Here is a 27,798-nt window from a genome sequence, read left to right on the forward strand (position 1 = left end):
GCGGGAGAAGCAAGACATAGTACCCAGAGATAAAGGTCAAAGGTTTTTTTTAGCCGTCAGAAAGACACCCTTTTGAAACAGGGCGGCTGTACCAAAAGTGAGCGCGGCAAATATATTCAAATATATATATACAAACTGAGGTATGGAAATATATTTTTCAATGCTAATATGTATTTTTAGATAGCAAATATATGGTCGGAGCATGGCCACAATGCCTTCCACTTCAGTGGACTCAACGTTTGTTTTACCTAGAGTGAGTTTATTCTGATTTTAGATTTAGCCTGTGATAGCTTTAGGCTTACGGCTATTGTGTAGCTACAGAACAGTACTAGCCTCCCTAGCTTTTTGCGCTAGAGTTACGATACGTAATTGGTGAAAACTGAAAAAGAGTTGTGACTTTTCTGTCACTTTAGTTTGCTTTCGAATATTTCGGGGGTTTGAGTGGTTGCTTTTACTTTCGCAACCACATTGTCGTTGGTTTCTTGTTTTGGCGGTCGCCATATTGATTTTGGGCAAGGTCAATTTCAGAAGTTTCTTGGTGTATTAGATTTATGCATGAAATATATAAATATATATTGATAATAATAATGGTAATAAAAATTTTACTTTAAAAATAAATATTAGCAAATTGATTTTTAAGTGGAAGGGTAGGCTTCCCTGACTTTCTTGGGTACCTATTGACGTCATTTCCCCGTAGATGTTTATAATGGTTGCTACTAAAGCGAGCCGAGATATAATGGTTGGGTTTCAGTTATGGTTTTATATTGCCTCTAAAATTTGTTATAAACATTCAAATTCAACATAATTCGGGTTTTTAGCTAGTTTGGTTTTTGTTGAAAATTTTCATTTTTTTTGGGGTGATACTAAAAAGAATCTTAGAATTTCTAGAATCCCGTAACCCTAAAACTAAAAAGAATTTTAGAACCCTAGAATCCTTAAAATACAGTATGTTTGCTACTAACATAGTTAAGAGAGTACTATTTGACAAAATATACAACTGCACATATCAAAGATAATAACTTTACACACGTCACTCGAAACGCTTAAAATAAGACCAATTATCTAATATTGTATGTATTTCAATCTTTGTTTTTTTGGATATAGAATCCTATACAATGAACAAGATATTTTAATTAAACCAAAAAATCCCTTAGAATCCAGTATAAACATTTATCCCCCGCAAACTAATCTTGATATTTTATTTTATTCTAAATGTTTTTCTTCTAGAACCCTCTGTAAAACCCAATTTCCTGTAGAGTAAACTTGATATTTTATTTAATTCTTAATCTTTTTCTTCTAGAATCCACTATAATAACAACGTATCTGTAAAGTAAAGATGATATTTTATATTATTCTAAATAATTTTCATCGAGAATCCACTATAATAACATAGTATCTGCAAAGTAAAGATGCAAAATATTTAAAATAAAATATCATCTAGAATCCACTATAATAACCTATTCCCTGTATAGTAAACTTAATATTTTATTTAATTCTAAATCTTTTTCTTCTCGAATCCACTATAATAACAAAGTCGACGACGATACTTGGTTCGTCGACGATAGTACTTGGATTATTTTTCTTTTTTAGTGCTTTTGGCGCCGAGAAAGGTCGATTCCAATCATTTTGACGTTGCAGTCACAAGCTACCTTTTTTAAAACGGCGAGAATTTTTTCGCGAACAGAGGGAAATTTTGTTATCTAATATTGTTCTCAGGGCCAGTAAATCGACGTCCGGTTCGCACGGCGAATAAATTTACAGCTACATAATGTTGGCCAAATATGCGTTTAAAAAAGCGTAAAACCCAATTTAACTTTTAATTTATTCTTTTGCATTAGTTACGGACTGCTTTATCACAGTCTAAAATGACCTGCCTTATTTTAAGCTTATAATACAGGGTGTCCACTAAAAAATGAACCAGGGCGAATATTTAAAAATCTGTTTTAGGTACGATTTTGAAATTTTCAAGTCGTATACAAGATGGAAGGGGAAACCAACTGCAAAAATGTCGATGACCTTGAACCATGTCCTCAAGCTCATCTAAAATCTAACTCGAGAACCGTAAGGGTTAGAAAGTTGGTTCCAATTAGACACGTGTTCCACGTGACTTGTTAAGTACAAATAGCTTTGACCTGATCGGATTTGACCAATAGGAAGCCGAGAAATGGTAGATGAAAAACAAGAAGGTCGTTAAGTTGATAACGTGTCGAAAGCGAGGTTCGGGAGCTGATAACTCTAAAGATACTCGTGTTAGAGTACTGAAATTTGCTACACATCCTCATCAGGATTGAGGGTCTTTAGATTAGAAATTTCAATGACCTTGAACCATGTCTTCAAGGTCATCCAAAAACTAACGCGAGGACCGTAAGTGTTAGAAAAATTGCCGCTGCTAAGCGCGCATTTCTCCCATTTTCATAAAATAACCGAACCATTTCGCCCTTTTCTCGAATAGTAGTTATTTCTAAAGAAACAACTAACTTTGTACTTACAAAAATAAACTTCGAATTAATATTAGGCTTAGCGTAAAATAAAATGACATTTGAAAATATTTTTAAATGTTGTTGTCATGATGACCACCATAATGAGTTTGTCTAGCAAATTTCGATGTAACACGAATTGGTTTCGAGTTATGTGCGTTTTCTATCAATTTTCATTTTAACGACCTTTATGATTTTGAAAAACAGTTCCTCGACTTCCTATTGGTCAAATTCCATCGAATCAAAACTAATTTGACCTACAATGTGACGTGGAACACTTTTCTAATTGGAACTTTCTAACACTTACCTTCTAATACCGTCGACGATGGTACTTGGACCGTCGGTGAATGTTTTAGTACTTTCATCAACGGTACAAGTACCATCAGAATTATGCTGTTAGAGTTTCGCGTAGAAAATTACATGGCATAGTTACTTTGAGGTTGTTTTCTATAATAAATAGGAAACTCGCTCGTCGGTGTGGCGTATTTTAGAGAGCATATGATACTACCATGAAACAAAAAGCTACTTATGAAACAACAGTATAAATGATTCACCGTAGCCACGGTGTTCACCGTGCGCGAGATGGTAGTCGGTCATGGCAGTAAATCATTTCTATTACCGCTTTAAAAGTCGCTTTGTGGTTCATGGTTGTACCAAAATATGCCCCAATAACGAGCTAGCTTCCTATTAATTATAATTTTAGCGCGAAACCCGAACGGCAGAACTATCGCCGGGCGTGCGGTTTTTATTGCTCTTTCAAATCGCGCTGTGTCGTGACTTATTAAAAACATATGGGGCGCTAAACCAAAATCTTAATAACATTTCTAGAAATATTTAAAATTTTCCTATCAATATTAGCAATTCCTATTGGCTTTACAATATTTTTCGGCAACACGTGAGAAAGAGAGAGAAAAGAACGTTCCTAGTTGCAAGTTAGTCCGAGAGCCGATGTCTCGAAATATACCTTATGGAGTACATGAACAAGATGTCACGGACATTTCCGTACACACAATCCCGCTGATTTGTTAAGAATACATTCCGACATATTACATTCACCATGCACAAAAAGTCACACCAATAAGTAATAAACATATTAAATAATCACAGCCTGATATAGAACATTCACTCTGTTACAAAAAATCGTATCAAATTAGACTACTCAATTTCAATACAGTCCCAAAATTTGCGGTTGGAAGTGCTCATCATAGAATAGAGTCCGACATTTAACATTCACCCGGTATAAAATTTCATACCAAAGAGTCCCAAACAGAGTTTATAATCACAGTCCAAATATAAGACATTCACGTGATTCGCTAATTGCGTAACCACGCGTGATCTTCGTGAATATTCGGGTTATCTTTGTGGGAAAACGACGTTTCAGTAAATTTCTTATCGAGTGCCGTTGATGAGCAATCCCCGACTTAAAAGTAACTTTTGTTTTTGGAGATGAAAACTACTACGATTAATAACAACGGTACTGCTTTGGCGTAGTTATACAGAGATAAATAATTCCAATCGAAGGACGTATAAATTTCATTTCTATTGAGTGCCGTTGAGGAGCAGTCGACTTTTCACTAAGTCCTTTTGGAGCCCGCTCACCGCTAACGACACCGTTAATTACACCGAACACCGTATGAGTTAAAATAACAGCTTCAATTCCTCTATAACAAGAGGTGTGGGGCTAACAATTCCTCTATTACAAGAGGTGTGAGGCTAACAATTCCTCTATTACAAGAGGTGTGAGGCTAACAATTCCTCTATTACAAGAGGTGTGAGGCTAACAATTCCTCTATTACAAGAGGTGTGAGGCTAACAATTCCTCTATTACAAGAGGTGTGAGGCTAACAATTCCTCTATTACAAGAGGTGTGAGGCTAACAATTCCTCTATTACAAGAGGTGTGAGGCTAACAATTCCTCTATTACAAGAGGTGTGAGGCTAACAATTCCTCCTCAACGAGAGTGGTGAGGCTAAAAATGGATATCGGTATTACCATAAGTGTATAATATTTTTGTTACATAAGTGTGAAACTTCCTATTCTTCACATGGAAAAGTTTTACTGACAAGACAGACTGCATTACGGGCTTCGTTGACGTTTTGCGTCCGCTTACTAACGCGTCACACGTTGCCTTTGAGAACGCCTCGATAAGGGAAAATTTGCTTCTTGTGATGACCTCATTCGGTTACTAAATCAGTAAAATATTCCCCAAAGTGACAAATTTATGGAACAATATTATAGACTTACGGTATTACGACTTACGTTTCCCGAAGTGAGCTGACCAGTAGTTAGTAAATGAATTGTGGTCTGCCAATATGAAACCGTTTAAAAAATAAAGCCCTAAAGAGGTAATAAAAGGTATGATGATGACAAGATTGAAGAGTGACCCATTTCCCGTTTGATATATATTTAAGGACACCGAAATAAATTAGCGAGGATAGTAAATTCAAAGCTAACCACTAGTTGGTTAGTTATAATAGTTGGTTATGTTTTATTCTACTGTTTAAACGTTTATCTCGTCTACACTATGTAGCCGTGAGAGGTAAATTTGTTCGCCGTGACGTCAGCAGCTGCATGCGAACCTGACGCAGATTTAATCCGTAGCGACATAATCCAGCTCTGAGAACAATAGGAGAGAACAACATTTCCCTCTATTTGCGAAAAACACTCACCGTTCGAAAGAGGTAGCTTGTGAACGCCACATCGAAATGATCGGAATAGACCACTCTCGGCGCGGAAAGCGCTTAATGAAAAAATAGAAGTCCTTCGCTCGCACTAAGCACGCTCGCTGAGGTTATTAGAGAGAACACGCTCTTTGTAACGAGAGTGAACAGCCCCATGGTCATGTTCACGTGAACTTTTAGGATTATTGCAGTTTTCGCTGTTAGCAAGCTAAGTAAAATATATTTTGGTTTGCTTACTTTTTGAGTTAATGTGATAAGGATAAGATTTTTTACCTTAATCTTTAAGCGAGATTATAAATTTATGAACACTCGCATCTTTTGCCCACCTCTGGCCGTGGGACTAAGGATTTCGGATCCACTTTATGGCTCTGGCGTTGTCGATACTCAGTACAGGAACGTCGTTGGATTTCTTTATATCCAGGGCTGCTTCTATGCCTCCCATCCATACCATCTTTGGCTCCTACCAGTTCGGCTTCAGTTGTCGAAAGAGCAAGGGACTGTTGCTTCCGGCTTGCCCAAGTGACTGAAGTTGAACCGAGGAGGCAGACAACTCCAGATATTGACCGTCTTGTCTTGTCACAACCACAGTAATCTGCGTCGCAATACGGAACCGTGATTGGTGCGTCGTTGACTCCCAACAACAGTCCCAGCCTTGTTGTTTCTTTTAGGTACCGGAATATTCAATAAACTACATTCCATTTAGTAATCGTATCACTCGCCATAGTTTGAGATACACAGTTGACAGCGAATTCTATGTCGGGCCGGGCTCCCAAAGCGTCATATCGAAGACTTCTAATGGCTGAGGCATACATGGTGGTTGACTCGAAACCTCTCCGACCGTATCTGGGGTGCTGGCTGGCGTCTTCACGGGTTTACATCCAGACATGTTGAACCTCCCAGAGTTCTCCCGAAATAGGCCCTCAGGTGTAAATAGATCGAGCCATCCTTGGTGAACTCGAGCTTCAGACTAAGGTAAGTTGAAGCTGCGCCAGTGGTAATCGTGAACTCGTTTCCGAAGCGCTGGAATAACTCTAGGATTTCTTCGTCGGTATTGCCAGCAACTAGACCATCATCAACGTAGAGTATGAAGACTAGAAAGGTTTTACTTGTCGAGAGATTATATACATCGGCATATTTGAAGCCATGGTCTCACAAGATCCTGTCGATACGCTCATTCGGTGATTGCTTCAGACTGTAGAGGCTTTTCCGCAGATTCTGGTATTTCTTTAGATAAATCACGAAGAATAAAAGCCGTCCTCAAGTCGAATTGCTTCAATCTGAGGTTCTTTTGGGCAACCATGCCGAGAAAAATTGAGTCTCAAAGCCGGCGACTGGTGCAAACGTCTCATCATAGTCGATTCTTTCTTCGTGTTGTGTAGCCCTTTACTACAAGTCAATACTTGTATTTGATATTTGTGCCGTCGTCATCGTTCTGTGTATGGAAGACCCAACGATTTCCAATGATTTTACGACTAGGAGGAGGATCGACCAATTCGTACACGTCGTGCTGCTTCATAGCTGACAACTCGTCGTTCATTGACTTTTCTCATTATTTACGATCATCGCTTGAACGTGCTTCCTTTGCTGTCTGTGGCAAAGTATCGCAAATCAGGAAGACCTTGTTTCCTGGTGGACAGACGTTACAACATCAGCGTCGTCTTTAGCGTTGAACGATCTCTGAGAACAGGACCAGTAACTTCAGTGGGCGTTTCAAAGGGGTCTGGATGCCACGTCTCTGGATACATCGACTTGTCTGGGTTTCACGTCTCCGCAATCTGAATCTTCGGAATTCTGCTCGCCCTGGCTTCAAATGTCCTCTGTAATAGAAAATCGGATATCCACGGTGCATTTCTCGAGTTGAACTTCACGTCTCGGAATCGTATCACATCATTGAGCTCGGGGACGTATATACGATATCCATCTGCATTGTCCTCTTAACCAACCAGAATCCCAGGATACGCCTTCTTTCCCTTCTCCTTCGGGACATGGACGTAGAATTCGTTTCCGAAAGCTCGAAGATTTTTAAGCGAAGGATTCTGCTTTCCAAAAGTACGAGTCGGTGTGGCTCAAGATATAAGTCGTGGTATTTTTTGCTTCAGACCAAAGCTTCGGAGGTAGATCCGGTATCGAGTGCAGCATTGCTTGTGCCCACTACATTAGTCTTGGTATCTCGTTCAGCTACCCCATTCTATTTTGTGCGAAGCCTTCTTTAGCGGTCAGGTGGGGGAACTCTTCATTAACATATTTGGTCCTGTTATCTGTGACCAACTCTCGAACTGTATGCCCGTAGTTCTTTCATAAGGCCCGGAAATCTTAAAAACAATCGACGACTTCGGACTTCTTCGCCGGAAAATATGTGACTAGAGTGTTCGTCCTTGAAGAGATAATATCATTTTCGTCATAGATGGCGTCGGTGATGGCCCTCAGAGATCGTAATAAACACGTTCTCCAGGTTTCGTAGCCTTGTCCAACCGTTTGCCGAAACGGTGCCGTGACATCTGGCCGTAGATACAGCCTTCGCTTAACGTGTGCGTCTTATGATCGACTACTTCGTATCTAAGTCTCAACAGCGCTGCTGCTATGTGTCGTTTATCTTGACGTCCAAGCCATTTGTACCAGACTTGGAGGTCAGCTCTCTTGTCGTTTCTCGGATCAGCTTGCCAGATGTGCGGCATTTGGGGTATTTCTACCGTCATGTCCAGTCGATAGGACTGTCGACTTTCCCTGGCAGACGAAGCTTCTTATTCTCCATGAAATTCTCGTACAGACCGCACGATGTCGCCGTGCCTTCAAATTCCTGTTTCGCTACATGGCCCCTACAGTGAGAAGAAGTTGCACGCGAAACCGGGACATGCCTCACATTGTGGACGACTTCGTGAAAGCGCTTCTTCCCGACTTGGAACTGGACTTCGATATCTCCTTCCCTGTCTGCAAACATCTGCGCTTTGTTGCCGACCTGTACTGATGCTGGGTGTCAGAATTTCCGGAACTGAACCAACTTCGAGGAATAATTAGTAATGTACTGAGGTGCCCCTGAGTCGAAGTACTAGGCAGCTTCTAATGATGTGCGAGCGACTAAGCCGTTTGATGCGAAGAGGCCTTCGCTTTCTTCGGTTCAGGACAATCTTTCGAAACATGCCCGAGCTTCTGGCAATTGATACATCTATGCCTCCGAGTGTTCCGATGCCCCCATTGATCATTTCCATCAGAGCGCCCAGCGCTGTTCCGTCGTGCTACTAGACGATTAGAATCTTCCAACGCTCCTCCGTCTCGAGTTGCTCGGCCGATGAGTAGACGCTCCAGTTCGGCTACAGTCTGCTTCTCTTCTGCATACCGAACTCTCTATACTCCTCTTGTGGTAAGGACTCGAAGAGCAGTCGTCGAATGAAACATTCCTCTCCTTAGAAGTCGTTTGTATGTCGGCTTATAATGACCGCATCTGCGCTAGGTTTGTGGCCATATCGACATCTAATGACTTCGTCGCCTTCATCAGCTGTGCTAGAACATTCCGGAGTCGATTCGACGACTTCTGTTGAAATATATCAAGTAGCATGTTTGCCGTCTGCTGTGGTGTATCGCAGTCCGTGATCATGTTCTGTACCTTGCTGGACAATGCAGATAATACGATGGTGTGGGCGGTACTGAACGCCACTCGATACTTCTTGATTTCCGTCGCATATTCGGCGGTTTCCGATTCTTGCTTTTGGTATATGCTCAGTTGATTCCACCCATATACCGGTGAATTGGTGACGATCTCGAACATATCTCAAATCGTGATCACGTCGACGATCTGTCTTTTCCAACTTCACCTATTTTTTAGAAACCATTCATCGCAATCAGGATACAACTGAGCATTAGTAGCTACCAGGAACAAAGATAATAATAATAATCAGCTAGGCTAATACCCAAGGCACCACCTTAGGCCTAAGTCATCAAGCGACTTTTGAAGCCATTAGTTCAGGTGGCCGGGTTACAATGCCAAGACATCAACGCGCGCAGTAGAAGCGTTATGGGCCCATAATCTGAAGAAGTAATTGATTCGACATCAGCCAAGTTGGTGCAATGACGAGTCTAATAAAATAAAACTGTTTATTAGACAACATATTAATTAAAAAACTAATACTGTGTAGTTAAACAAAATTGAGGATTAAAACGCGTTACACAAGGTTAAAAATAGATCTAGCTTTATACAATAGATAAAATATAAAAAACCTTGGAGATTCACTATCTATCAGCCGGTGAGTAACGCATATGGTTTTTTAATCAGGTGGAATATTGTCTACATCAAATTTACTTCAACACTTTTACATATGACGCCATTATTTGTCGAGACTTTTTGGTGGCTCACCATGACAAATTAGATTATGAGATTGTCTCGTTGGTAAAGTTTAAATCTATTAGGTATTTTTTATACAAGACGCTGATATTGGGGAGCTGTCTGCTGACTTTCGGTCCTCGATTAAATGGGTAGTCGGTAGAACTGATTTTTCAGTGGAACAACATAAGCTAGGTGGCGTGTTGAGTAAATTTCCGGCAGTTTTTGCCCCAAAGATTGGCTTGGCCAAGGAGGTAACACACCAAATTAATACTGGCACATCGGCGCCTATAGCGCAAATTCTTTACAGAGTTTATAGGCGGATGCAAATTTTAATAGAAAAACACTTGGAAAAAATGCTTACTAATAACGGTATTCGGCAGTCCCGAATTCCGTGGATGTCGTCAGTAGTGATAGTTTCTAAATAAGAAGGAAAAAACCGGTAGTTCGGATGGATGAGCTTATTGTTGTACTGGGTCGTCCGCGGTATGTGTCCCATTTAGAACTCCGGCACTTGGATCTCAGAATGGCTATGCATCCGGATAGCATAGAGAAGACTGGTTTTAATACGCAGGGAACTGAGTTTCTCGAATGCCCTTTGGACGCATAAATAGTGGGGCGACGTTTAACGGAATTATGCAACACATGTTAATGGATAGACGACTATATGGGGTAGTACGGTATTTTGACATAATTTTAGGCCATGAGACATGGGAGGAGCATCTAGAGGTATTAGAATATGTGCTAAGGTGCCTTTTGGTGGCGGGCCTTGTATTGAGGTTTAAAAAATCTCTCTTGCCCAGCTAGAGGCCAAGGTTTTAGGTTCTATTATTGATAAAGATGGGTTGAAAATTGATCCTGCCAAACTTTGGGGTGTCCGAAGCTACCCGAAACCACGCTATATTATTATTGTCCATTTTTGTTGGTTACGGATGCTTCAACCTTTTTTTGCACTCGGCAGAACGTAACTATACCACTAGTGAAAAGGAGTGTTAAGCTATAGTTTGGACTACATCAGTTCTGTCATTTTCTTGATGGTGTGCCCACCAGTGGCTTTGAATTGACGCCTAGCGCGCTGGGCTATAGTTTTGCAGGCATTTGATATGATAATAAAATATAAGCCCGGTAAAACGAACATAGTGGCAGATGCATTGTCAAGGGTACGCGAGACTGTTGATCAGTCGTGCAACGGTGCGCATCTGTCGCTTCCATGCGATACCAATTGTACGGTGTTGGGGATGGTTAGTGGGACAAATCTTGTTCAGGAGCCTGGTGGAAGATCATTTAGTTGAGATTTTGGGTATGGTTGACATCTTAAAAGCTCCATCGGATGTGCTTGAGTTAGAAAACATATATCCCATATTTTGGAAGCTCTATTTTAGCCGCGATGAAGAAAGAGGCTTGTCATTATGTACTGGCTGATCGAGTACTGTGTCGTCAGGTAGCAGGACGGAATAAATAGTGCTTCCTGGAAGTTTGCAGAGGGTGGGTTTGCAGCATGCTCATGATCTGGTCATCTTGCTGTAAGACGGTTGATCGAATTAAAAAGGATTGCTGGCATGAGGAGAGGTATCGCTCGGTGTGTGAGATCCTGTCAACAACGCAAATGCCGTCATTATTAATCCCCGGATTACATGATTTCTACGGTGGTGAAGGAACCTTAGTCTGTGGTGTTTGTGGACCTTATGGGACCGCTACCAATGAGCTGTCATAGGAAACGGGTTTGTTGGTATTTACTGATTATTTAACTAAGTGGGTTGAGTTTGTGCCACTTAAGAGTCCCAACGGCAACGAATGTTTCAGAGGCACTGGCGGAAAGGGTGGTTCACCAGTGGGGGTGAACCTGATCGTTTAGTGAGCCATAATGGTCGACAATACATAGCAAGGGTATGGAAAAATACGTGCGCTCAATTGCGAATTTTCTGTACCTACTCTTCACCTTATCCCCAGACTAACCAAACGGACCGAGTCAACAGAGTGATTGGCGATATGGTCAGTGTATTTGTGGGTAACAAACAGGGTTTGGGATGAGTGTTTACCTTGGTTCCAGCTAGCGTATAACTCGGAGAAGCTTGACTTCACTGAGAGCTCTCATTTTTTTCTCAATCATGGCAGGGAGGCCAGGGAACCTTTGTTAGAACCCGAGGGTGTACGGCCTATATACGTGAAGAGGGTTCCGTTGCAGAATATGTTGAGAGTGTTATTGGACCCTGGAAGATCGGTAGCTCACCATCAAAAACGTTATTAGTTTATCCCAAAGAAAGCAAAAAGAGTATTTCGTTAATAATAAATTAGATTGTGTTCCTGAAGTTTTCTCATATGTATGGAAGCGAACGCATCTAAAGTCTAACGCTGCTTTAAAATATTCCGCAAATCTGGACGCGATGTGGGATAGGCCTGTATAGAATACATAGTAAAGTTAATCCAGTATCTCCCGTTTGGTGAACCTAAGAACCGATGCCAATGCTGATTCTTGGCATGTGTGTTTGCGACCCTAATTTATCAGTAGTTCCGGTGGCTGACAATGACATAGATATGGAGTTTTCAGTGGCTAGCGATCGATCCTATAAATAAGGGTTTGGAGGATGTGAATACTTTATTTGGTGAAGAAGGGGATGTCGGTATTGGAGCCGGAACAAAGACCGAGGTACACGTTGAACGAAAGACTAGCCAAACTCCTGATGAAAGTCTGGAACCGCGCGGCGGTTCAACGATCCCGACCAGAATGGGGCCGTCGAGATTGATTTTTATTACTTTTCTCCTTGACCAAGCCGGAGAGGTAATTTCCTAGCTCTGCTCTCTAAATGACGTGGCAGATGAGTCGAACTATGAAGGAGTTTGGCAAACGCGGGTTCATGGCTTGTCAATAGACAGCTTAAGTTTCGTTAAATAGCCTATTTATAGGGATCGACAAGAGTTCGTCCGTGCCACTTGCGAACCTAATAATTTTTTTTGTAATTTTTATTGCTTGCTTGTTTCAGGATGCCTTTCCCAGTGTTCCAGGGATAAATTATATCCGAACACGTCTCACTGATAATAGGATTGAGATGCCAGTGGAGTTATCTTTTTCACCTGTCTCCAGGATTACCTTTGCTGGACTGAAGTGTCTCAATGTTAAATACCAGTTGCTCAGTGACACCGAGTTGGCATTCTACTCCGAAAGAGCGGGCGTCCGTTTAATTGGAATCCTTCGAGATGTTAGGGTGATATGGCCGAAATCTGAATCCGTGGTTCCATTTTTGTTCGTTCAGGAAGATGATCCGTCTCCGCCGCGAGTAATCTTCGATCAGTTTACTTTGGCGAAATTTGGGTTAATTATGGATTTTCGGGCTGGAAGTTTCCGGATTAATCCCATTGATCACGTTTTAAGGGTAGCTACGCCTTTTCATCTCTTCCCAAACTCGGCCAGAATTCGCTGTTTTTCGTGTGGTGGTAACCATAGAGTACAAAACTGTTTCAAGGGACATGTAAAGAGCATTCGACCGGCAATAGGTCATTCTGTGGCAGTAAAGCGTACAGTAGAAGAACCCAGTTTAGATGAACTTCCCTATCTTAATGCTAAGCAGTCAGCAATGGCAGAGTCTCCTCGAGGTCAGCCACTTGCTAGTCTTTCGGTAGGGAATAGTCTTGATAAGGGAGTCCCTCCAATGATAGTCACCGAGATAGATACTAAACCGATCATTGCTGTTGACGATTTTTCATTAGTGATTCATCCGGATGACGATGATACTGTTTCGGTTATCAGTTCAGTCAAAGGCAATGTCACCAATCGAAGTCCAGTTTTGCCTGCGCGGCGATTTCGCCGTCAATACGTGAGAACGCGTCGGCGTAAAGCGCGGCGTACGCAACAGAATGTGGGTTGGGCTCCTTACAACATGTATTTCGCTCACGGTTTTCCGAGGAGGGATTATTTCTAGTTTATGATAGTTTCTTTAGTGTTTTTTTTTATCTTTTCTATAGTATTGTTTTTTTGCTAGTCCCAAATAAACGCCTTTTTTGAGGGCAGACCTGCAGGAGCGGAAAAGAGTGAAGCCGTTGGTCTTAACTGATAAGCGGGAGAAGCAAGACCCAATAACTAGCCTCGCCCCCCATCCCCAGAATATTTTGCCACCTTCTACGCCTAGTCCCTAGAATATTTTCGCTAGAAACTCCAACCCCTAGATTTCCTCGCAGTGCGCAATAAGAACAAGTTATATACATCCCAATTTCTTTTATTTTAGAACTTTGTCTAATCCGACATAATACATATATAACCCGTTTATAGCGTACTTTATCAATTAATCTTTGTAAGGGATATAAATAATTTCATTTAAAGGGTTGAAACGTACTACCTTCTGCAAGCACAACTTATAATTTAATTATCAGTTCTTCCTCACGTCGTCTGACCAAAATGGAGATGGAGTCATCGTCGGCGTAGTGTTCAGGTGACCTTGGCGGAGCTAGAAGGTCGCATACATTTTATTGAGACAGATACTTTTCGGACAGTAGTATGTGTCGTGAAGGCAGTATGGAAAGAATTAGCGTGTTCGAATTCTGGAAAATCTCCTTCCTCCCAATCTTCTAGTTTCCTTTGGCATTTGTAGCATCTTACATCATCTCTATGTTGAATACACTAGTCCGGCAGCTGCTACTTTTTCCAGTGACGAACGGTTTCTACGCGGTACGTTTCGTTGTCCATGGTACATTTTCTATAGCCTCTCTTCAAAAACAAATCGTCTTCCTTTCTTATCACGTGGTCTAAAGTGCATTCTTAACCCTTTTTACCCTCTTTCCAAACAGGTTCAAATTGGCCCAATTTACATAGGCTTTTCCAATGTGCAAATTTTTAAAAATGTCTAAAATATACAGCCTAAAATACTACAAAATATCCAAGAAAAATAGTAACTTTTACTTAACGGTCGGAAATTCTTAAGCCTTTGCCGGTTGGACAGAGACAAACACAGTTGAGTGACCGCACGTCTTCACAGGATAGTGTCTCTTAAGGAAAGCAACGCGGAGAGAGAAATTCAACTAGTTTCTAATTTAAATCCAAACCACAACTAGAACCTGCTCCTCATTGGCTGTCGTCTCGAGATTAACTTCAAAACCACCACTAAATTGGCTGTCGTCTGAGAGATAATAGATAATCTTAGCATTTCAGATAAAGGGTCTAAAATAAGATAATGCTGCTGCTTTGAGATATTGCTCAAATGCACTCAATTTTATCGACTGAAATTATTTCAAAGTGCGTGTACGTCACAGTGACGCGCTAAAGAGCCTGTAAAATGCTTACATCAAGGAGATAAACTCAATCAAAGATAAACTAATTTTTTAGCCTATAGAGATTAAAATCAAAACACCAACAACAACTAAAGCCTACTCCCCATTGGCTGGTGTCTCGAGATTAAAAATCAATACCACAACTAAAGCCTGCTCGTCTCAAGTTTAAAATCGACGCGTGCAATATTCAATATGACAATGAGCGCATAGAATTCGCGATCTGGGTAAGACGAAATTCACGTGCTTGTGGCTCATCCTAACGCGGTACTAAGAAATACCCCGAGGAGTTTGCGCTCCATAAAAGTTGGATATATCTAGTGTTGTTAATTTTCCGGAAGAATGAAATGCGGAAAAATTTTCTGAATTGCGGAAAATTTCCGCAAATTGGAAAAAATAAATTATTTTTTAAGGGTTTTTAATGTTTTTAACTTTTTATCGATATAAAATGTTTAATATCAGTAAACATACTACAAAACATTAGTGTTACAATGTTAATCAGTTTAAACTAGTCTAGAGGTTTAGTTTTACTTTTACATTGGAAAAATAAGGTGAAAATGCCGCTTTATTGAAATTTGCAAATAATATATTAGACTTATCGTGGAATATTTTTTTTTTTAAATTGCTTTCGGAAAATTTTCCAACTTCCAACACTAAATATATCACATATTGTCGCATATGGATTATTTTTTACACGGATAGCAGAGAATCGTAACCTTGTCATTCGATATTAAAAGTGTTCAAATTAAGATAAAACTATTTTTAGATATTGTTCGAAGACAATCATTTATTGACTGGTATTTTATTCAAGTACATTTACGTCACGCGCTGAAGAAGAAGCCCCCGTTGAATTATTACATAAAGGAGATATGAGGAATCCACACCTTGGCTCACGATCATAAAGATATCAAATAATTCCTTATAATTATTATTATCAGTTTTATAATTTTTGTTTTGTAAATGCTATAAGCGTGTACACATTTTATGATATAAATAAAATATTTTATAGGCATTTTTTTACATCATTGAAAAAAATTTATTATAAACTTAAAAAATAATTTTTTTTTATAAGGTGAGAACCTTGTGGGTTTCGCACCATTTTTTTCGAAAACATCTGGTGAACTGAATAAGCGAGCAAATGTAATTGCCTGTTAACTTTCTTCATCCGTGATGTTAGGGTCCAGTCTAATCACCTGAATAATAATAATGAAATGCGGAGTTGAAAATAAAAACATATACCTTTATATAATGAGACGCAGAGCTCTCATAAATTTACGTAAACACTTTCAGTGCTCGCGTTGTCTGATAGGAGCAAGTCCAGAAATTGCGCGTTCTCGTGCTTTCTAATTTATCTTTTATTTATACAGCGATTAATGGAAACTTCCAGAGGATCTAAGGGTTTCGGCTCAAGTGGAGTTCAATAAAATCATAATTTGTTTGTACTTTTGCTTACTAATAAATTTTAAATTCAAGTAGTAGTATTTTAAACATTTGAAAGATAAGCTAATGACTATAAAAGAGTTAAAATAATCCAATGGGGAGTAGGCTTTAATTGTTGTTCTGATTTTAGTTGCGGTTTTGATTTTAATCTTAGCACAATTTTTTTTATCTTCGATTGAGTTTATCTCCTTGATGTAAGCATTTCACAGGCTCTTTAGCGCGTGACGTAGTCGCACTTGGAAAAAGTTCCAGTCGATAAAATTGAGTGCATTTGAGCAATGTCTCCAAGCAGCAGTATGATCTTAATTTAGACCCTTTATCTCGAATGCTAAGATTATGTGTTCTCTCTCTCTCTCTCAGACGACAGCCAATAGGGAGCCGACTTAAGTTGTGGTTTTGATTTAAATATCGAGGCGACAGCCAATGGGGAGCAGCCTCTCGTTGTGGTTGTGATTTTAATTTCCAGAGGCTAGAAACGACTTTTTCTTTCCACGTTGCTTTCTTTCCGAGACTGGGGTTAGGGAAGACGTGCGGTCACTCAACTCTATTTGTCTTCATCCGACCGATCGACTATATTTTCCGGCAAAGGCTTAAGGATTTCCGACCGTAAAATAAAAGTAAGTTAGCCTGTTTATTTTAGACATTTTTTTTAATATTCATATTGAAAAAGCCTATGTAAAATGGGAAATTTAGGCCTAAACAGTTATAACCTGTTTGAAAAGAGGACAAAAAGGGTTAAGAATGCACGTTGGACCACCTGATAAGAAAGGAAGAGTGTTTGTTTTTGGAGAGGATATAGAAAATGTATTTACCTACAGCTACCTTGGGCACCGAAACGTACCGCATAGAAACTTTTCATCACTGGAAAAACCCACACGCCACCAAAGAAAAACTAGCAGCTGCCGGACTCTACTGTATTCAATGTGGAGATGCTGTTAAATGCTACAAATTCCAAGGGGAACTAGAAGATTTGGAGCTAGGAGATTGACCAGAATTCGAACACGCTAATTCTTTCCATACTGCCTTCACGACATATTCTACCCTCCGAAAAGTATCTGTCTCAATAAAATGTATGGGGCCATGGTCACCGGAAAACTACCTCGAGGACGACTCCATCTCTATTCTGGTCAGACGACGTGAGGTAGAACTTATAATTAAATTATATAAGTTGTGCTTCCAGAAAGTAGTACGTTTCAACCCTTTAAATGAAATTATTTATATCCTTTACGAAAATCGAATTAAATAGAATTACATTGATAAACTGATATATTTAATGTTGGACTAGTCCGAGGGGTCGGACACTAGCCATTAATTTGTACGGGATTTCGGGATTTCGTAGAGATTTTGACGATTTTATCATTACTTTTTGAAGTGATTTTGGGATTTCAATGATAATTTACCATAGAGGAGTTAAAAGATTTGGCGATTTTAGACAAAGATTCAACAAAATAAGGTTCTGATGAGGTTAATTGTAGAAATTATCGACAGTCCTACGTACTATCTCGCTAAAGCCATGATACGCATTATTTACCTGTTAATTAACCAAACTGATATACTGTACAGAACTCTTAGGAGTTTGTTGACCGGTTTAAAAATGTAAAAGTAGAATTATGTGACCAAATTTTAAGTTTAGATGTAGTTAATTTATATACCAACGGTCCAGTAGAAGGTGTTTTAATTGTTTTAGAAACCCGTCTATTAGCTGATAAAAATTTAAAACAACCCACGACATAAAATCTCGAATCCCTAATTAAACTAGGCCGTATATGTATAACCAATACGTATTTAAAATTTATCGATACATTTCATTCTCAAAAAGGGTTTATCCAATATGAACGTAGATTATAGAACATTTAGAATCCGAGTTATTAAAATATAATAGAATTTCCAGCCGTTAAAATTTTTGCTGACGATATATTTTTGATCTATAATAAACTAATATAAAATTTGGACTTGCTATTAAAATTTGAAAACAAACTAGTATTACAGTTAAGGTTGAACAAGATTTAAAATCACCCTTTAAAACTTGACATGGTTGATAATAAACTTCGAACATCTATTTTCCAGAAACAAACCCATTCTAAAAAATATTTGAACTTCAACTCGTACCATCACGCGAAAACTAAAATAAATATAATAAAAAGTTTGAAGTTCCGAATAGAAGATCTGACGTCCCGGATTATGACAAAGAAATCGTTAAAAACAATTGTTAAATTGTAATTACCATACCTTTTTAAAAATAATGAAACCTTACCCTATTCTAAAGGTATTTGTGAATAAAGCGAGCAGATTGTTAAAACTAGCTTTGAGTGCTAGAGTGACGCTACAGCACATACGTACTTAAACCCTCCATTGATTCAGAATAGTTACTCTATGAATAATGCCTTTTTCTATTAACAACCCTTAAATTTACACGTAACAGATATGTGTCTTTTTCACTTCTTTATCTCCAAAATTTAATATTTTTCTGTAACCACCATTTTCTCGAATATATATATATATTTAACAGAGATTCTAATTTTATTTTATTCCTGGTAGCATGAATTTCAAAATAAATTGGCTAGTTTACGGTAAATAACATCGGTTGGGCAGCTACTGTTAGTTAACAAAATGAACTACATGGAAACAAGGAAAATAACATGCCAATATCATTAACATTCGCAAGTTAAACTTTGCTGAAGTTCTTAGAGATAAAAAAACTTGTAGTTCATTGACCTCATACGTGGTTAAGCTTTCTAACTGAGCTCAGTCTGCATATAATTTCTGCTGTAATCTATGCCTGAATAAAGAAATTTCCAAAACCCTAATTGCAAACTTGGTATGTAGGTAAGTTTGGTAGCACATCTTAAGGGAATTGTTTTTACAAATTCACAACATTTACAAAAGGATTCAACAATCTCGTAAGGGGAGGAGAAACATGTCGTTTTTGAAAAATACGCCAGATCTGCAGCTCCACTTTCCGTTGATGAGACATTTGAGAAATAAAATTGAAACTGCCTGACGGTGATTCTCTTCTAACGTTTTTGGTGGAATCCTTAGTGTGAATCTAAGCTTATATTAAAGGGCAACGTAAGTGGCCATGTAGGGGGCGTTTGAATGGGCACTATGTTTTCTTCTACAAGGCGTAAGTTGGTTTTCCAAGGAGGATTTTATACAGCGCGAAAACTTATTCTCCTTGGTGTAGCCACGTGGTGCAATTTCGCTCTCATTCGCCAATTTTTCGATTTTCTTAGCTCATCACCAACGACCTCTGGATTTTAGGCTTAGCTTAATTTCTTTTTATGGAGAAAAGAACTGAATTAGTTTCGATTTAAAAATGTTTTGCAATAAAATTACTTGCCAGTTTAATATTTTCAATTATGGAGGTTGAAACATTAGACCTTGGACGGGGTAAATCTCTGCCGCTAGCCTCAAACACTTGGTCCCATATCCCGTCTCCCTTAACAATTTCCCAATCATTATACCCCGACAGAATATTTATCTTTGTTTTATTACATTACTTTTATACTAAAGGATCCTATTTGTCGGTGAGTTCGGAAACTTCACTTTCCTCGGCCATTTTCGCGACTAAAGAATGCACGGATTTTGCATAAAAACCGCGAAAGGCGCATTTATACAAAATAAATTCGGCAAATATATAGTTCTGCTTTTTTACAGAGGGAAAGGCTATGGCAGATAGCGCAGTCGTTCTATTTATCTATAAGATAATTTATCCCCTTTTTAAACATGTAACCTTTAATTAAAATTAAGAATATTTCCATGCTATGTTACATTCCAGCACTAAAGATATTCACTCGTAAAACCTTTGTACACCCTAATTACTGATTTTCGAAAACAACTACGTTTTCTAGTGATTTTCTTGAGTGAATTGAATTTACTTAATTATATTGATTTCATTTTATTCATACACCTGCTTGCTTTTGTTAAATGCGTTTTATGCCACTAACTAATTGTTGCCAATTACTTGTAATTATTGGTTTAATTTTAAATAATTATAATGTCATTAAATTATTTTGGAAAACCTATATCATTACTTTAATTTTTAATTTTTTTTTAAGATAAGCCATGATTAACCCATTTTGGTTCGATCCCAGGTTGTGGCACTGGGTGAAAATTGGAACAACTCCTGAATTGAGTTTGTTAAATGGGTTTTACTCTGAGTACTTCAGTTTCCTCTTCCATAGAAACTTTCAGAGCTTTTAAAGTAATAGCTTTAGTTCGATCGCAGTCAAATGAGGGATATGTTGGTTAGGTGAGGCTCTAGTTCTGTAACTTCGTTAGTAGCGCTCCATGGTGTGCTCTGCCAAAAGCATCTAGGAAAACCACAATGCAGAGATGTCCTTTGACTAGAGCTAGTTAAGCTTCTTAGAATATTGTCAGTGGGTCTGTGACCTTTTTGGAAACCCGTTTAGGAATCGGGAATAGTGCCTCTTTTTTCCAGAACTAATTTAGCCTATTGAAGGCCAGCTTATCAAACGTTTCCCTAGAGTGATATTTATCTGTGAGAGTTTGCATAAGGCAAAATAGGCAAAGTGCCTAGGGCCTACAAAAATTATTGGAGACATTAGGGCCTACGATTCCATATAATAGGGCCTACGAAGGCCCGAAAAGTCGGTAAATGAGAGATTTTTGCCTAAGGCCTACCTAATGGTTAAAACGGGCCTGACAGGGTCGCGTGTTTCCATTCCTTTGGTTAGGTGGTCGCCTCCCGCAGGCTGTTGTAGAGGTCTAATAGGGTAACGCGAAAACTCTCTGGAATGTTCTTCAACATAATGTTGCAAATTTTATCTGCTCCAGGAGGCGTGTTATTTATCTAGTTCTTTCTTCAGGACCGCAATTCACCGGACGGTTGTGTTTCATCGCCTTTATCCCGCGATCCACCAATATAGCGACCCCGCAACCCCTGCCATCGGCCATTTTGGGACGGTCTATTCTAAACACTTGATAAAAGCCGAAGTGTAAAATCAGTCAATCGTGAGGGTGAAGCCAGGTCTCTTGAAGAGCAATTACAGTGGCTCTTTGGGTCCTAATAAAATCTGTCATCTTCCCGATTCTAAACTTTACACTTCTTGATATTCCACTGTAGTATGATTTTTGGTATCTGGAGTGATTTTTGGACTGGGCGCCGGATGTGGAAGGCACTGCGCCATTTGGGTGTTAAACCGTGAAATCGTCGGAGGAAGCCAACTTAGAAAAAACTGAATCCCAAAAGCGAATGAGTGCAGCAGGGGCGTAGGAACCGGGAGGGGCAGGGGGGCAATGCCCCTCCCTAGAATTTTGCTGGGAGGGGCAACTAATGTTATTGCCCCCTCCAACCTTTGGTCAGTTGAAATCTTCAAAAGGCTCAAATTATCATTTTAAAAGCATATACAGTTTAAAGAACCTCAACTGTGTTTAAATTTCAGTCTTTTCCCGCCAATTTACATAGTAGTAACAAGTACACACGCATTCGGAGAAGCTGCACTCCATTAAAAATTAAAAACCATTCTCCCGACCCCTTTTCGTTTATCTTTGCCCCCTCCAACTTCTAGAACGTTCCTACGCCCCTGGAGTGCAGTATCAAACTGTGGTATAATGGGGGATCCACTTGTAAAAAGTTGGTCCACCCATTGCACAAGTTCCTTGAGGAGAGTCCTGAACTCATTTCTAGAGTTAGAATTTCGGACATCGCCGATCCTCGCAGGGATGGCAGCTTTTACATTTAATTCATCTAACAGGATTCTTTCACGCTTTGTTTTTATTAAAGGCATGATCTTTACCGCATCTAGCACGGATCTCGTGTTGGACCGTCACCCTACAGTCTCCGGCAAAGTGTCCACATCGAAGACAACGATAGCATTGTCTGGGGCCGGCCTCGTTCTCAAAAACCTGTAAGAAGAAGGTAACTATAGTCGGTGCTTTTCAGGGAAAACCCAAAACGTAAGCCGGGCTTCTACTACCAAGACGACGAACGCTATTAACTACCACTTCTCTTTCTCGGAGGGCATCTTGTTTATCCTCTTTCGCAATGTCATTGGGGATGCGTATAAGGTTCTTGTGAACTGTGGAAGCTGGTGAATTTCCTCTAATAACCTCGTACTCTATGTCTAAAATTTCCGATTAACTTAAGATTTTTAGCTTCTTCGTTTCCACTCCTAGCATCCTCGATTACTCGTGGCATTGTCGCCTCCTCGTAGGGCAAGGCGAAAGCCAAGGCTAAACAGAACGGCAAAGCGATAGAAAGAAAAAGCAAAGGATGGGTGGGGAGAGAAAGTGAAAAGGGACTCAGAAAAAACTGGGACTAAAACAAGGTGGCCCAGCCACATCGTATGTGTTAAGCTACTCCCCCAAGCATGTTCAAAACACTAAATTAAGTATCGTGTAAAAACCAATACAGATTCATTTATACCATAGTAACTTATATTATGTTACTAATGATTGTACATTATACTAGGCCAATCCATCCTTAAGTATAGAAGAGTAGAAGACCGGGGTGTCCACCACACCACAAGGGGCCAGGGTGTGTAAGTCCATCAGCGCTCTACGCAGACGCAAAGGAGTAGTCGATGCCTCCGCTTCCATCAGGACCTTTGGCGTCGACTGAGGAACACCAAGGACCATACGGAGATCCGCATTTTGTAATTTGTCGAGTTTTCTTAGCAGTGTGTCAAAACCTGAGGCGTAGAGAGAACTTGAGTAGTCCAGTCTGGAGTGGATGAGGTGAGAGTATAGAAGGTGGAGCACCCCTCTTCCCGTGTCCCAAGTTGTCGCTGAAATGACTCGCAGTAGATTGAGTCTTTCGATAGAAGAAGAAACTAGCACCTCGATGTGTGGTTTTCAGGAGAGACTGGAGTTTGTGAGCGCGCCCAAGTAACGGTAAGTCGACTCCCCAGACAGGACTGTACTGCCGAGTTTAAGTATTAGATGATCCGGTATTTTTTTACATTTAGAAATCACCACGTATTGGTATTTTACGGGCTGGAAATTAAGACCCCAGGTTACGCCATATGCTTAGATGTTATTAAGGGCAAGCTGCATAACACCAAATATGGCTGACAGGGAGACGCCGACAGTCCACACCACGATGTCGTCCGCGTGTTGGAACGTTCATATCGATAAAAGATGTAAAAAAGTAACTTATAGTGTATATATACTAAGAATAGTAAAGTTTTCACCAAAACCATCTGTTACCAGTTGTATTATGTATGCGCTATTATACTATCATTTAACTTTCTGTATTGCGATATTGGAAAATACATCCCTCACCAACTTGAACCGATTACATATCTTACAAAAAATAATTATAATAATAATTTGGTTACATGCCAAAAATCGTATTTAGAACATTACAAACCTTTTTTTTTTATTGTTAAAATTACTTAATATGTATCAAAATATAGAAATTATCTTGCTTAGTGTTTATCTACAAAAAATTACAAGGCGAAAATTCGTTTTTATTTAATACTACACCGTTATCAACACGAACGACAAGACAAAAACTAATGATTACACTACCGTGCTTTAAGACGGAAAGGATAATAAATATTTTTTTTATTCAGGGGCAAAACTGTTTAACCAAATATATCCGAGTTTCTGTAATTCAATAACAGTGTTATCTAAATTTAAGAACGTGGCGAAACAAAATGTACTTGAGGGATAACTGAAATTTTTTATGTTTATTCTTTTTTTAACAATGTAATATATGATATATAAAAATGTAAGTGTACTAATTAAGACTCGGCCAACGATAAATTGCAAAATATATTTTTTAATTGGTTAAAATTGAATTGAATTTGAATTGTGTTATATCGCCCTGGGGCCCCAGGGATCCCGTCCAGCATAACACTGAATGTGGGAAATTTTGAAGAGCAGCCACCGATTAGATGTCGCCACTAAGTACTAGGGGGCTAAAGCTATTTCCACCAATGGGAAAGCGGGTTATGGCCCTTTGCCCTTCATTTCTATTGGCAATGAAAAAGTGTGACTTTTCACCTGCTTTTCCAATGGTGGAAATAGCTTAATTTCCATAGTACTTAGTGGCGCAATCGAAACGATGGATGCTCTCAAAAATGTCCCTCATTTCAAAACGCTCTTAGTGTATTAACTCTAGTGGTTAGCTACGACTCTCCCACGTGGTTTAAATTACGCCTATTTTACTATTATTATTTCCTCAAAGATATTCTAAATATCTTTGCACAACATCATGTGGTCAAAATATATATACCGGTGCACCTGGGATATCGCATCATCCTATATCACTGGTATCATCAGAATGCCCAGCACAAGCGGCCACAGCCCAGACATGGGCAGCGGGAAAACCCTACACAACATTAATCTACATTAACATGTACCAATTCCCTCGTATTAACAGATATATTTTTGCGTTTTCTTGCCGCTAGAGTGCCTTTAGCAAACGCTTTCGCGCCAGCCAAGAAAATTTTGCTAAACCCTAATATATATTGAAAATTAATCGAATTGTAAGTAGGATAAGCTAATTGCGAGCTTTTTATTAATGAACTACATCTTGCATATTGGGTCAAACGCGACTAAACGAAATAGGTTGCTTTCTAGACCCAAAAAAACCATCACTATGGTTAAGAACATAAATATCGCTTGAAATCTACTTCGGCTAGGTACAGTGTTAGCGTACGAACGGAAGGCAAAATTTTGGAACCAATAACCTACGTGAATTAATTATAGAAATCTGTAGCGAAATTAGTTCATCGGCTATATCCACACCCACCCGTGAACGTACTAACAAAGGCTATTAATGCTATCAGTGCAATAGTTTTATACACTCCCAAATGTTATCTTTTAATAAATTTTGTAAACATTCCAAAAAAATATTATATAGATAAAAATCAAATAAATATTTGTAATACAAAAAATGCACCATATACTCATTTAAAACGCCGAAGAATAAAGCCTATGCGAGTAGCAACCAGGTGGGGATTTCGGTTTGATCATTGGCAGGAAATGAAGTACGTTTACACCCCCTTGAAACTCGAAAATTGGGCATTTGGGCGGCCATACCATTTGCTAAAGTTTTTATATGAATCAGGGTATTAATTTCATTATATTTGCTAAGTTATTAAAATATTATTCTAGAATTTATGTAAATACTAATATTTTAATATATTTCAATAGACGCTTCAATAAAACATCATCAATGAATTGGCCAAGAAGTAATATTTTCTAGAGCTAGGACCTGCAAGTTACTTTTTACGCAACAAGTGTTTCCTTTTAACCAGGTAGCTTTTTTTAGATACTCAGGCTTAGCAAGAACACGACGTTCTGTTTACAGGTAAAAAGTTTCCATTATTTCAACAACAAATCTCGGATATATTGCTTGGCGATTTCCATGAATATTTTTTATTTAAGCGCCTATTTCATCAGGAATGTTATACTCACCATTTCCCTACAAGCTATAGAGTAATTTTACTGCAAATTAAATTTATTTCTAACACTTTCACAATTCTTTTGTCCACTAAATCACAGAAGCACAATTAAACAACCAAAGCGAAATTTTTACTAAAAGCAGAATTTTCTCAACAACTTACGTTAGTGCATTAACATTCATTTTAACATTGAAAAAAAAAATTCAAAGCACCAAAAGTAAAACCTCATCAACGCTTTCACAAAGCTTGGACTGTGGCGCTAAATACGAGGTGGTTAAAATATAATCGGAATATAAATCAGAAGTGTTTCCCTAACGTCAGCCAAATGGAAGAAGGATTTTAGTCTCGAGTTTGAAAGCTATAGGCCTTTATTAAAAGGTGGGTAAAAATGTCGACCCTCGCAGCAATATTTGAATTTATATGAAAACGAATTTCCTGTCTTGCGTAGTTTCGTGTTTTCCGTTTGAAATCGTCTGCGTTTCAGCCGTCGTGTAACGAAATAGCAGTTTCTTATTGGTCTTTCACATAAATTCAAATTTTGCTGGGAGGGTCGCTATTTTTACCCACCTTTTAATAAAGGCCTATTACCAGGTATAGCTGTGGTCTAGATGTATGATAAGTTAACGAAATAAGGAAACAATTATCCGGGGTTCAAACCGTATATGTTAATGAAATTAATACTTAAACACAAAAATTAAAAATATCTAACACCTAAAAATAAAATACGCCAATAACAGTTATCGTTTGAGATATACTTAATTAACTGCGTATAATGGTTTGTTTTAGAAAAGTTAACTGATAAATGAATATGATTTCACACTCGTATCTACATAATTAAAATGTGTAAAAACCTTCGAGCCTTTATAATCAAATAGAGAAATCACTGGCAGAAGCAGCTGTCTAACGATTTAATGATTATAGGAACATAGGAGGAATTTATTCAAAAAGGGAAACGACGATTGCAAGGTCACATTCATTACAGCGAAGCACATTTTCTTAATAATGCCATTTAAATTTTATGAAATTTACTTAATTTCTTAAAACTTATTGAATCTGCATGGTTGGCAGAAAAAAAACTGATTTTGCTAAAAATGGTTTTAACCGGTAAAACACTGTTAAAACTGCAAAAAACATATCAGGCCCAAATATGATATATTCCCCAGTGTAAATGTATTTAGCAAACAACATAAAATAGAAAAGCTTAAAAAGTCTCATATAAGGTCCTAATATGCATTTCTCCTAGTGTAGATGTATTTATTAAACGCTTCAAATAAAAAATGTTGTAGTTTCGTACTTTCGTCATTGAATGACTCTTGTTACGTTTTTTTGTAACCTTTTTTACGCCGAAGTTTATATAAGAAAATCGGTTTCAACCATGGATTTTACTTAGCGGCTAAATCTTATTAAAACCAGTTGGTTAAAACCTGTCGGACTGGATCTTGCCAACACATCTCCGAAGCTGCATGGCTTTCTTCTTTTATGACCTCGCAATTCAAACACGGTGGAAAGACCTCCTAGGCAATAAGCATTGTAACCCGGACACCTGAATTAATGGCTATAGAAGTCGTTTGATAATTTAGGCCTAAGTTGGTGCCTTGGGTATTAGCCTAGCTGATTATTATTATTATTATTATTATTTAGTTGACTAGTTTGAAAACTATTTAAAATGACCAAATACCATGGATTTACTAATTACCACATTGATATTCAACAGGAATACGCTTGGTTATCTTTCTCAAGGCGGTAAGCGGAGCGTATTAAGACTGTAAACTCTGCGATTGGTTGTTAACGGATAATAGAACTCCTTTAGAATCTACATAATATCGATTTATTATACAGGATATCTATTTTTCCTAGGTGTTTTTGGTGTTTATTTTCTTAGCTTCATATTAACCAATTTACATCGGTTCAGAGCCACTTGGGCAAAAAATGCGATGACGGACACCTTTCTAATTGAAACCGAGTCTCTAAGCCCAACGGTTCTCGAGATAGATTTTGAATGACATTGAGGACATGATTCAAGGTCGTTCAGTTTTGTATCATCTAATGATCCCCTGCGCGTGCTATGCGATCTGAAAATATCAAATTCCTAGGAAAAATAGCTTTGCAATTAGGTGGGGTGGCGGAGTGGTTAGCGCTTTCGTCTCGCAGCAAGAGGAGCCGGGTTCGATTATAACTTGTGGCACTGGGTGAAAACTCGGAACCATTCTTTCTGCGTTGAGTTTGCAAGTTATCTCCACACTGGTTAAAGG

The 27,798-nt window shown here is 38.8% G+C and overlaps 1 long non-coding RNA gene across 4 annotated transcripts; it reads left to right on the forward strand.

The window, feature by feature from the left end:
- Nucleotides 1-8: 8 nt before the first annotated feature.
- Nucleotides 9-23,331, forward strand: LOC149943191 (uncharacterized). 4 transcript variants are annotated; one of them, XR_016481193.1, is made up of 5 exons: nt 16,556-16,786; nt 16,988-17,310; nt 21,916-22,222; nt 22,308-23,024; nt 23,099-23,331. It is a non-coding gene; the product is annotated as an uncharacterized LOC149943191 (long non-coding RNA). The 4 variants fall into 4 exon arrangements; XR_016481194.1 differs by lacking the exons at nt 16,556-16,786; nt 16,988-17,310 and adding exons at nt 9-97; nt 181-253 and having other exon boundaries at nt 21,916-23,024; XR_016481192.1 differs by having other exon boundaries at nt 16,555-16,786; nt 21,916-23,024.
- Nucleotides 23,332-27,798: the final 4,467 nt, after the last annotated feature.

Source organism: Leiobunum rupestre, chromosome 6 (assembly GCF_980474605.1).
Source record: "Leiobunum rupestre chromosome 6, qqLeiRupe1.1.hap1, whole genome shotgun sequence".
Classification (NCBI taxonomy): Eukaryota; Metazoa; Arthropoda; class Arachnida; order Opiliones; family Sclerosomatidae; genus Leiobunum; species Leiobunum rupestre.